The sequence below is a fragment of the Megachile rotundata genome, chromosome 12 (genome assembly GCF_050947335.1).
Source record: "Megachile rotundata isolate GNS110a chromosome 12, iyMegRotu1, whole genome shotgun sequence".
Lineage (NCBI taxonomy): Eukaryota > Metazoa > Arthropoda > Insecta > Hymenoptera > Megachilidae > Megachile > Megachile rotundata.
This window is the reverse complement of record NC_134994.1, coordinates 15,253,452-15,266,357: the sequence shown is the minus strand read 5'-3', so window position 1 is coordinate 15,266,357 and position 12,906 is coordinate 15,253,452. Positions and strand designations below refer to the sequence as shown.

At 44.4% G+C, this 12,906-nt stretch overlaps 1 protein-coding gene across 1 annotated transcript in view; it reads right to left on the bottom strand.

Moving 5' to 3' along the window:
* LOC100876533 (band 7 protein AGAP004871) overlaps nucleotides 1–12,906 on the bottom strand; it is a 61,592-nt gene that overhangs the window by 24,715 nt on the left and 23,971 nt on the right. The gene's annotated exons all lie outside the window — the stretch shown is intronic.

The window sequence follows — 12,906 nt, the reverse complement described above, 5'->3', positions numbered from 1 at the left end:
GTTCATCGTTGAGCGTTAAATCGCTACGCGTTATATGATTTATCTCAGCTCGCCTGTTATACGCAGAAATATACGATCGATGCAGTGAATTAGTGCTTTCGTTAATTATTGCTCGATAGCGAGAGGGATTAGGTGGTCCGCAAAGTCTCACCAGAGAAGTTATGCAAAATTTCGAGCAGAAAGGATTCGGGTATTAATTGGGGATATATCGACGGGCATTCTGTTTTCTATACATATAGATTTTTCAAATACAATTTCCGCGGATTAGGAGATCACGAGATTCGGTCGGTGATAGGATTCGGCAGGTAGGATTTAGTTTCTAATAGGATTTGCAACGGCATAGGATTTGGCTTTACGATTGTACCGGGTTCGCGTTGTAACGTTGCTTGGCCTGGCTGCTATAAGTAAGCCGATATATTCGGTTGCCTAGTTTGCGCGTAAAGCTCCAAGTTGTTCATCGATTAGCCAAACTTCATCGTTTTCGTACCACGGCTAATTAATCGCATTTTATATTTTGTAGACGACGGGATTTTTGATATTGTCACTGAATATGAAATATTCGAACCCTTTAGTACTCGGGAGGTCGATACTTGTCACTTCTCGCGAGTCCAGTAACTGCATACTTTCGAAAGATTGATGCTTCGATCATAAAGTTCGGCGAGAGGGTTGTTTCAGTAGCAGCAGCGGCGGAATATAGTGTTCGTCGTGGATACGAGGTCTTAAAAACATGTCACGATTTTCGACCGCGCTCTCGAGGATGGCACGAAACGAACGCTCTTCGAAAGTCATTTGCCGACGACGCGACTCTGCGATTCGACGACGGACAACCAAAGTTTTATCGCGAAATAAGTATTGTCGAAAGCCGGCGACCACGAATATCACGATTTCATTAAACATTCATAAAGCTCTACGCGTTCAAGTTTTTGCGACCCAGCAGTTTTCTCTCAGTTTCGACGAATACCGCGATACAGCAAACGCTTCGAAGAGTTTATTTTTTTAACCGCGCGCGAATTTCTGCAGGCTCTAGAAAGTGTCAGAGGCGTTCCAACGATTTTTACGATGGTCCTCGGGAGGACAATTATTTTGATCGCGAAACGGTGTTTCGCGAATTCGCGTTTGATCCTTTGTGCGCTTTGTTCGGCTGCTGCGTTCGATCTCGTGGACGTTCACGGTATATCCGGTGTAAAAACGGACAGTCATATCCGCCATGTTGCACCGCCGTATATTTGACCGTGGCACGATATTAATGTATCCAGCAGGTCGGAAGTTTTCTCGTGAAATCAGCAATAGACGAAACCCGGCAGCCATTTCCCTACGAGTATCCGGTTTTTATTAAACATTCATAGCTCTTTAGCGTTTCCGAGGCATCGTGGGAAATTCGTGCAGTTTTCTCGTCCTCTTCGTCCACGGAGCGTGAATCTATACGCTGGTTATGAATTATTGGTGGCACTTTCTGCTGCGAGCAGCGCGCTTCCGTTGTCGCGGATGAAACGTTCACCGGAGAAGATTAATTCGAATCAAAATTCATTTTTCACAGTTATTATTATTCTTACGCCCGTTACCTTTTCGGTTAATGCATATTCATGCGACTAAAAGCGGTCGATGATACGAAAACGCCGCGAAGCTTTTCCGAAAATATCGAACAAACCTATCGGTCATCGTTCATCACGGTCGATAAGCTAGTTCGTTATCGGGAGTTCGTTAATTATCCGAAGTGACTTAATTTTCGGGTCGCAATGGCTGGCTGGTCAACGCGCGTTCGAAAATAAATCGTATTCCAAACAGACGAAAACTCGCCGAAGAGAAAAAGCGGCGAGATACCATGAATATGGATCCGGAGAATCGAGAAACACCGTTGCTGCCATTGCTTGCACGAATCTTGGATACATTATACGAAAAGCTTCTTTCATCTTAACGAAGCGGTCGCTTATGGCCGAGAAAACATGGCAGTCTCTGGTTTCTATGCAAATCGAAATGCTCGAATTATCATATTGCACGTCCGCCAGAATAATCTTCCCTGAAGCTGGTTAAATTATGCGCCGGCGAAATTACGCGGGCATTCTCTGCGATTCCTGGCCACCGCCTGCAACCGACGAAATTATTAACGTGGTTCTGCCAGGATTTCCTTCGATTTCGGCGTCGTAATTTCGTCTCGCGTTTCAAATATATCCTCGTTACGATTTCTACTAGATACCTGCGGATCACCATCGACGAACGAACCTCTGTTTCGGTGGTCCCTTTTACGTTTTATTCCCAACAGTCCTCGACGTCGTCGTTTCATCTCGTTTTACGCGAACCTAGTCGCGTTACATTTCGCGAGTTTGCTCCACGGACGATCCTCTCCGATCTTTTTTTCCCCACCCACTTTTCACGCATTTTTATTCGCGGGTAGCTGCCGGATGGAACAGGGACTCAGTTTTATTCGGTCGTAAACAATATTTTTATTCCCTGACTCATCTGCGAAGAATACGTCCCTCGAAAGAGCAATTCTTCGGTCGACGGTTATCCCTCGGGAATCGAGGCTAGCTCGTTTCTCTACGTGCATCGAAAACGCTGCAACTCGTTAATCTTGCAACTTGGAAATGGGCTGAAGGATAACCAATGGCTGTGCTCCTTATTTTTCACGATCTCTACGCGCGCAACATAACAGTATTCAAAATTACTATTGCAGGATCGAAACTTCCATATTCCACGGGATGGGAACGTGGAAGCAGGGAAAATCGTAATTAGCGAATACTTGCTGCCCCAAATTCCTGTTTCCCAGAGATCCTATACGCGTATACAACGTTCCAGCATCTAAAATTATAAGCGTAGGTTTGGAACCCTCATTCCTCGGAAGGTGGGGCATGAACGCGAAGATAATGGCAACGACGGTCTCGCGAGTGGTTGCTTCGTCTAAGCATTGTTTTCGACTCGTACGCGAGAACGAGTGTACCAACGCGTTTATGCAGAAAATTTGAAAGTTTGGCTCGCGAGAAAAATTGATTTGGCATCGGAAGCCGAAGGGAGGTATCGGTAATTCGCGCGAATAGTTTAATCGGAAACTCGGTATCCGATATTTATCGAGTACTTACTCGTCTCGCGTCAGCGCCGAAGTTTAATACAAGCCGGTTTTCGAATCCAGAGGATGCAGTTTATGGTGTTGCGCGAGGACAAGGACAACGACGAGGCGAAGGTAAAGCAGATGCAGTGGTAGACGGTAAAGCGTCAATCTCGGGGAAAGTTTCGCTCGTTGAATCGGGAAATTTCGGTCACGTGTCCCTGGCAAGTTCCAGCTAGTTATCGAGAATCGAACACAATCGACCCCTGGGATATGTATATGCGTGCTACGTGGCCCAGCTTGTTCTGACACTTTGCCGATTAGTTGGATATATTCAAATTGTCAAGGAAGTTCTTGGTCCTAGCGCTGATCCGCTGTTTCAACGGTCAACCATTTATCGTCAAAGACGGCTTCGTTTCGATGCGATTCAATTCGCAAGCTTTGCCGAGCTTTCTTCCCTCCATTACCCTGCCGATTCCCAACGGTCGTCCATTCGTTCCCAACTTTGAACGGACTTGTCTCGATCGATTAACGAACTTTGCGGTAATATCGCGGGGTCGTGTCTGGTTCTGGGGAACATGTTAGTTAAGAAGAGTGAACGGACATCGGACACGGATATTTTTTGTGGCGACGATTTGCATGAAACCTTTAAAATTTTCACAACAAAGATAGCTGCCACCCTCGAATCGAGTCGAGTGGTTCGTTTATACAACGTAACTGGTTTCAATGTAGTTTCGGCGCATAAATTGGTGCCAGAGACTAATTTAAACTATGCAGCGTCTCTTACCGCACTGGGTTCTTCTGCAACGCGAGTATTGCACTTTCAAATGATATGGTAATCGCGAGCCAGAGTTATAACAATAATATTTCAAGAAACAGCGCAATGGTAAAAAAATTGAAATTTCAGTTTACGTGTTATTCCAGTTGGAATATCGGGATGTTATCGATAATTTTCCAGCAGAGAGCGTTACACGAGCAAGATACAACGAATTGCGTCGAAGCAATTTCTTTGTTTAATTTTTTCGTTTACACGAGCCCTTTGTTTACGACAACACTTTGTGAACTTTGTTAAAAAACGAACAAAAAGGAAATATCGATTAAAAAATCACCCGCTTCGTTTTACACGGTCCGCGTTTCTTTCAATGTCAACAACGCGTCGACAACGCAATCGACATTTTATCAACTAGTAAAATTGCGTTACGGCTGCAAGCTTGTTTTCGAGAGAAATCGAGGAGCGAGACACGTTAAGGAGAGTAGGCTATCTCGCGGTAAAGTAGCTACGTTTATCACCACTCAAAATGGCTTTATGGTCGGGCTCGAAAAGATTCGATTTAGCGCAAAACAAGGTTTATTTTATCGAAGCCGAAGAAAAAGCAGAAGGATATTCTTCGACGGCGTAAGATCGATTCCTTGCTCCGTCGAGCGTACCACGACGACGACGACGATGACGAAGACGACCAGAGCTTTTTTAGAGGATAGTAAAAGGTCGAGTGTCACTTGAACGACTCGTGAAATTCTCGGCTATTCGCGACACTTCGCGCCGAGCCGGTGGAAGATTTTTCCCAAAGCATACTGCAACAAGAATGTTCGCGCTTTGCGAGCAAGCAAAAGTGCCTCTTTAAAACACGAACAATTCCGTAATAAATGAAATTTAGTCGGTCTCGTTTCGTGTTTTCTTCTTCGACGCGACTCCCGTAGGAGCGTTCTTCCGAGGGGAAACGGCTTTCTCGTTAAAACGACAACTCTCCGCAGTAAAATGTCACGTATAGCTCGAAATCTCGCTCGACCAGTGCTAAATACTTTGATAAAACTTTAAACGATGAGCTTGAGTTACTGACTCGACCGAAACTTTCACGCTCTAGCATCTTACTCGGGAAAGTTTTTCGGTCAAATTCAACGGCAAGAATTTTCTCGGCATTCCCGCTGGAAACGCCATCGAAAAATGTTTTATCGAGTCGTTTTAATTTAATTTCGAATTAACCTCCCGCTCGAATGCGGATAAAATATTAACGGAAACGAATGTACATCTCCTTCGATCGTTCTGACTCGATTAATTTCGCAAACAATCGAGAAGTTTCAATGAAGCTCCGTGTTGGAATTTGTCGCAGCGATAGGTTAAAAGTAGAAAGAAGAGTAAGAGATCCCAGTGGATTGGACGGTAGTTTTCCAACGACAATGACGATTCTCGCAAACGAGGTGGAAAACGACGAGGCAAATAAAAGTCAAAGGCGGGAGATAAACGCCGTTGCTCGTTCGTTCGGGCGGACAACGTACGCGCGAGGAATTGCAACAAATCCCCGGGATAATTGTAATTGCCGGTTGCTCTTTGATTAAAGCGCGTACGGTAAACTGCGTCGGTGAACGAGTTCATTAGCATGCCGGGTTCACCGTCTAGGTCTCGTAGGTCTGACGGCGACGTCGTTGTTCCACGACGCCCACCTAATCTTCGCCGTTCCCTGTCCTGAACCGTAACTCCCTCCCGTCTTTCCATCGATCTTCGATAATTGCCACCGACCAATCCTCTCGATTACTTCGGAACGATTCATTTTTCTTTCAATAGTTTTTACTTTGCCCTTACTTTTATTTTATTTTCGATTTTATCTTTAATCAAAATTACATCTGCGCCCAACAGCTCTTCGAACACCCTACCTTTAAATCGTTTATTACGATAGAACGACATTTCATTCGTGCGAAGAAAATATCGAGGTGTTTTGAAGTTCGTTAAAGAAGTGGAAGAACGGTCAAGTTCCGGTCTGAATGTTAATTAAAGAATTCTTGACTCTCGTTAAAGAATGTACTCGATTTTCAGCAGACACCTGTACCGTTGCCAGGGAATCCTCTCCTCTAATCCAGTTTTTTTCTTCCATCCTGTCCCAGTATCCCCCGGCGTCGTCCGCTGATTTTCCTCGTTTTCCCTTGTTTGTATCGTTCGCGACGATTTTCTTAGATACGATTGCCTCTCATCTGACAATTGTTCTCGTTTGCGATCTCTATCGCAAGAAACGCGTTCACCCAACGATCTCTCCTTTTCTCCTTCGACGTCTTATTATTTTTTTCTCTTTTCGCTCGATGCGCAATTTTAATTAACTCCTTACCGTGTCCGTTCTTTTTCCTTGCCTCGAAGCCGGATACTCGTCGCAATTAAGACACCCTCCGAGGATAGCCAACTCCCACGTCGATTCGTTGCAAAATTAAGAGCCCGTTTTCCTTCGAGTCACTGCTTCGAGTAGTTAGTTAGCCGTGACTAGGATCGTTTCCCGTTTATCGATCTACGAACGATCGCTCGTTAACCTATCGAAAACACGTGTTACCCTGGTGGCTCGCGTGGCTGTCGGGTCACGCGAGGAAAAAGTGGATAATTAAACGTCCGCCGAGAATAAATTTTTCCGTCTGGACCAATTAGTCCAAGTCCGCCAAGCCGATGTATTTTTATCGGGAACGTTGCTTGTTTTTTCCGCTCGTTTCATGCCGGAATATACTTTCAACGACAACTTCTGTCTTCGTCCAGACGGAAAAGGCAGAGGAATATTCCTTAGAAGTCTATTTTAATCCGAGTTATCGATCTCCGATTAATTATAGAACAGCTATATTTTATTGGATCGATCGAATTACAGACGAATAATTAATCACTCACGGCTTATTATCGGTTTTCGATCAATAACAGCTAGTACCGGTTAGTCTATTAGCAGGTTTCTGTCGCGTAAGGCGTGAAAATTTTCACGAATCTTGGAGCGCATTAGACTTTGTCGTCCGTCGAGGAGAAATAATGGTTCTGAATGCGGAAGAGTTTTTCGAAACAATCGACGCGTAATTCGGAGGAATTCCCTTTCGTGGAGGTAGCAGGTGCGCCGCCGGGAAAACGAAACACGAAGACGAAAAAGCGAGGATGGATTCGGGGAATCGTTCGATCGAGAAGGCAACCGAGTCGTTCGAGGGAGTATAACGTTTACAGGACTGCGAGAAAAAGGAAAGAAACATCGGGGAGAAATAGGGGGATGGTAGCGCGAGTTATAGTTGGGTTAAACGCGTGTCCCCTCGTTTTCTTCCGTCCAAGTTCGCCGTCCTCGTCGAGCTCACGGGACGCTCGAAGGAATCGGAAAGTTCAGCACTGCCAGCAACTTGGCGAAACTGTATTTATTCACCGGCTTCTCGTCCCGTGATAAGGGTCTTTTCCTGGTTCACCGAGCAGCCGGACGAGAACCGGCTATATCCTGGCTCTGCTTTCTCCCTTCTAATAAACCCCTTCTTATCTCGAGCAGTTCGGACCGCTAGTCTTGCCTCGAAGCCGTGAGAAAACGGCAATAAAACTAGACTTCCCTGACCGTCCTCCGTCTCGACGGTATCGTCTCGGCCGCGCTTCCAAGACGGATGCGTTTTCTTCGCTGTTTCGCTGCACCTACAATCTCGGAGTTTGCGCGTCTTTCGGGCTCGATCGCGACCACTGCAACTTTCCTCGAGTTCGTAAAAGCGTGATCGTTAAAAGTTGCACGCGTGCACTGAAACAGTCCGGAGGATCGAGCATGTACCTACAAAAGTTAGCTGGATGGCACGGTAAAAGCTGTACAAATATCCGGGAAACACAGGAAACGGTAGCAGCTTGTCATTTCCGGTCTCGTAACGTCTAACGGGAAACGGGCCGCGAGTGCCCCACAGCGACTCTACCGCCGCTTTGATATTTTTATTGCACAGATGTCGAAAAAAAACTATAAATACAAACACGAATCTCTAGCCAAATGCATTTTCGACCGAATAGAGTATCGTTCGCCTCGGGATATCGACGCGTATTTTTGATTCGCGTTAAATTCTTAACTTTTTTTTAAATTGCGCAACATTTTAAAGATGCTTTTACGCATCCACGTTTGTAAAGATAATTGATAATTCTTTATGTTATTTCGTACGTAGCTTATGATGTCGTATCCGTTTATTCGCGACTACTCCTTTTCGAAATTCGCTTTCAGGTGGTTACCCGGTATTATCTGTCGCCGCTTACTTACCTGGCACAAAGTGCTTCGACAAAATTGGAGGATCCACGCGCAAGATTTGTCGGATGAAACAGAATACGAAAGTGCCAGCAATGAAACAACCTAAGGAATAGGGGCACCGCCGTGCTGATGGTTGCATGGCAAACGCGGCTTTAAACCGTTGCAGTCGTGAACGGGCCCTCTGGGAGCATCCACCGTGTTCTTGGAGACTCCTCTGGGCAAAGGGACTGTACCCTTTACGAGTAGCCATTAAGATAAATCTTGGCATACAGCATTTAACGAAACTGGGCACCAAAGGAACGATCCGACGTAACTCGGACGGAAGAATTCACTTTTAGGAACGAAGATTCGTATGCTACTTTCGAACGAACAAAGTTCGATAAATCGATCCACCTGCCTAGAACGTTTAGATCGATATTTAAAGGCAGCCTCGTGCCATCGATCGCCGATAAAGTTATCCAGTTCGATAAAGTCGTATCGCCCAGGAAGAACGATCGAAAAACTGATATTCCCGGTAGACGTTTTGTTCGATCGTAACGAGCGTAGACGTTTACAGGCAGACGAGCAGATGTTGCCGATCGTGTAGACCTCGATTTAGCTCGATTCACCGGAACAGAAGCGGCCGCTACTTGTTGACGTCGCTTTTCCGGAATCCTCGTCGAATTATGAATAATGGATGCAGAAGCCAGGGGTTGCGCGCGATTCTGTACCGAGGAAACTTCTTATCGTGACTGCTCCGACCGACTTCTTATCTCGAACGATGCACTCTTACGTCTCGAGCGGCTGTGTCGCAGACGTACCGTCCGTTTTTGTGCTTCTGCATCCTACGAATGAACATGTAGGTCAGCCAGATGTACCTCTTTAACGCGTTCACCGTTGCGATACTTGTGTCTTGCACTGTCCGCTAAGATTAGCTGAGCGTTATTTTAATTCGCCGGTGACATACAATGCTGGACGAAAGAAGAATGCTGCACCAGTGCTTTTTGCAATAAACATTTTATATCATGTTGTCGGTACGATTTAATATTCCAGGAATTCTGTTCAGTTTGAATACGGATATTCGATCGTTGATACACAAGTTTTGTTGCGTGGTACACAATTAACTTATTTTATGTAACACCGCTAACGAGGGAAAATAAAAGTACTAAATGCGGTGTATGTGTGAATATTATCACGAAAACATAATTAATCTTATTTTTGTCGAGCTAGTTCTTTCACCTGTTGCAGTCTTTTGAAGAAAATACGTGCTTCCTTGCTTTTGTGCTTGCCTTTGTTGCTTTTTTTTAATCTCGCGTGGTATATATATCTATGAAAAATTCACTACATTTGTAAAATACCCCTCCATAATTCTATTCGATTCGAATGTGTTCTCGAAACGACATTTTAAGATCGAAATAGCCCGGAATACGAACTCGTTTGCTCCATCGGTGCTTTTTAAAGAACGTTTCGGTTTATGAAAGTAACGCTGAACGAAACGTTGCACGCGATTCACGATATTCAGAAGGCAGCCATTGGAAAGTGTGTTGGAAACGTTATCGTTCCGATTGGACATTCGCCGGCGAGTCCTCGATGTTTGACCGGTCGTAAAAGTAAATCCCTGGCCGTAATCTGTTTCGGAAGATGGCGATTTCTCGCGGCAGCGTGGCACGCGATAAAGCAGTCGACTTTGTAAGACTCTATTTCACCGGGCGAACGAAGAACGGTGAAATGGAAGGAAAGGAAAGGAGTTTCTCACCTACACGGGCTATTGGCGAGAAAAGTAGCAACCGCAGCGAACTTCGCAACGTTAACTAACGAGAAACCGCCTTCAAAAGTTACTGCTTCAATAATCTCCATGACCATTTTCTCATATTTATAGGAACGCGTGTATCGTTTCCATTAGCACTCAGCTAATTGCTAGTTTGTTTCGTTTTCGATTTAAAAGAGCTTCGTGCACTTGTAGTTCCAACGTTATCTAAATAATATGTTAATACGAATAAACTGTACGATGTTATTTAAGTTCGATATTTTATAATATTTTTTAATGGGAGAAGATGCTCCTCGAACTCTACGCTCAGCAGTCGAAGTTATTTACATCGTTCCTTCGTCCATGCTGCGAGTACATTTAATTAATAAAAGTTAAGACGAAATAAAATTCTTTCCCACGGGACTTCCTTTTTGAGAGCGTCAGTTTTAAAAATGCAACGAACGAGGAAGTCCACAGCTCGAAGATAAAATGTTGAAATTATTATTCGTCTGCTCGTTTCATCGTCTGAATTTCGAAATAATTTTCCTGCGGTTTTTCATATAGTCCTTTCTGCGGTATCTATATAGTTCCGCCGGGTATAACATTTTATAAAAATTGTCTGAATAAAGTGGTGGTCGAACCGAAGTTACTCTTGTCGAGGGTTCACTTACGAACCGACGAGAATTAAATAGACACTTTACAAAGGGGTCGTGGGACGTTCGAGTAAAAATATGCTTAGCCAAACGAGACGAGGACCCGCGCCATTTCGACCACGTACCACGGGACAATGAAACTCGATGGAATTTACAGCGAAATGAGAGTTTTCTTTCGCAGAGACGATGTGACCGCGTCGCTCGAAAGAAGTACGAGCAAGGGTCAAAGAGTGCTTACGGTTCTCGCCTACCAGTCCGTGGAATAGAAACTTTTATTCCGTGCTGCGAAATGGAACGTAGCGTCGCGCCATTGTTACTCCGCTGTATCTCTTTCTGTTCGTTCGTACGGGACCTTCTATTTCTGATTCTTCTTCTTCGACACCGAACTTTCGACACTCTTTCGCCCTTTTCTTGTTCGCTGAATCTTCCAGGAATCTCTTCTGCTCTCTTTCTTACCTCTTCGATACCGCCTTTCTCCACGTTCACCTTTCTTCCTTTTGCCGTTCCCATTTCGATCTCTTCTACTAGCCTCTTCTGTTCTCTCTTTGGTCTTTGATCTTTGCTTTCCTTCCATTTTCGCGTTAACCAGAGAAACTTTGCTAAGATTCATCCCTCGTTACTCGCAGTTGGACGAGTCACTCTTTTGCGCAAATTGATTTTAAAGCGAGAACTTCCGAATTGGAGTGGTACGGGGGATGTTCTTCCTGAAAAGGTATCTTTTCACGTGGGCTCTTTCGCTATCGTTGATCAGTAAACAAACTATTCTCTGACTACGCGATACTGTGATTATCTAGCCTCTAATTTGAGCATGGTCTTCGACTCTAAAGGAAAGAGAAGATAAGCTTTAAGAGATCAGACGTCTTTAGTATTCAACAGAACTCCAAAATTTTAAGATCTTAGGAATATTGTTTCCTGTTTTTGTTTGTGGCTAAAAAAATTAAACTTCAGGAACGCGATTTAATTGGTGTTAATGGAGCGGTGCAGGGTATAAAGGTAAAATCTTTTCATAAAAGGCTTCTTAAGCTCCTTTTTAGCGGGTTAGATGCGGTAGTCAACGATGACAGAAAAAGTAACGAAAGGGAGAGCCGTCGAGGAAGAAAAAATGGGGAGAAAAACCGTGTACAGGGATTTGCCGGAAAAATTCGACGCTTGTCAGCTTTTCAATCGGTCACGTTGCTCGGCACCGTGTTACAACGTCAAAATATTGTTTCGGACAAGTCGCTTTGTTGAAACATCGGTGGCGTGCCGCGACTCTGAAAATAATGCATCGTTCGGTGCGCCGTAACTCGTGTTCCCTTTTGTTTCGGAAGCGTTTAACACACCGCGAGCTGCGAACCATTGCTCGTAAATAATCCGTCGCCGAGTTTACTGGATTTTGCTAAAAACTTCTAAAAATTTGACGAAAACGCTGAATAATGGGAAAGTTCTGAACGCGTAACAGAAGAAACGACATTCGCGATCGAACTTTCGTTCCCCTGTTCCATTTTGAGTTCCTTTATACTCCGGACACGTACGCGCTTAGGCTAAAAGGAGACTGAAAGAAGTTTGCTGTCGTTTGCTTTCGATTTTCCAATGTAACGAAAGTTACGCGTAACGCGTGCACATAGAGTGTACCTTTTACCTTTGATTAAAACCATGATCGTGAAAAGACATTGCTGTAACGGTGTACCACGATCGAGATTCCACGAGTTTCGCGTTAAACAGTCGAGAGGTTAAATTTGTAGAGCTTCTCGAAGTTCAGATTGTCAATTTCTTCGTCGATAAATCATTTAGCGTGTTAGGAGAACGTTGAGGAGTGCGACCTACCCCACGCGTCGCTCTCCTGGAGGTTTCTAACAAGTAAGAAGTCCAAACTTGTAAGATGCAGTGGCAACGGTGGACGGGTATTCGTGAGGCATAGCGGAACGGCGAAATTGAATTTTCTTTGTCCGTGTCGTGTTGCGTCCCGACGAGACCGAACTCGACTTTGTCAGAAAAAGTGTGGGTCGCACGAAATAACCATCTTTCGAAACGGAATAGCATGCTGAAATCTATAATATATTATATGTATAATAATGCATACTTCATCGGTGAAAAGAGGAACTGATTCGGGGAAACAAATTATGGTCGGTGAAGAGCCTAAAAGGCTATCCTTTCGACTTGCGATAACCAAATATCGGTTGCAAACGTCTTGAAGAAGTTACAGACGAAAAATATGACGCGCCATAAATTTAACCGTGGAAGATTCGAACGAATCTCGTAGATATTCTAAACTTGCACGAAATGCTGATTTATTATAAAAGTTGAAAAAGCAGGAAGATAAGCGAGTAGCCTCGATTCGCGAGAACTAGGGACGCTCGATCGATTAATAGGGAACTCTCTTTCAACTTTTGTCCGTTGAACAAGAGCTTGCAGCTTTGACGATGATTAAAGAGCTGCGAGCCATTAGTAGACACGGTAATGACGAGTACAAAAAAAAATTCTGTATAATTCTATCACGGACGGTCGGGTTTCCATCTTCGAAAG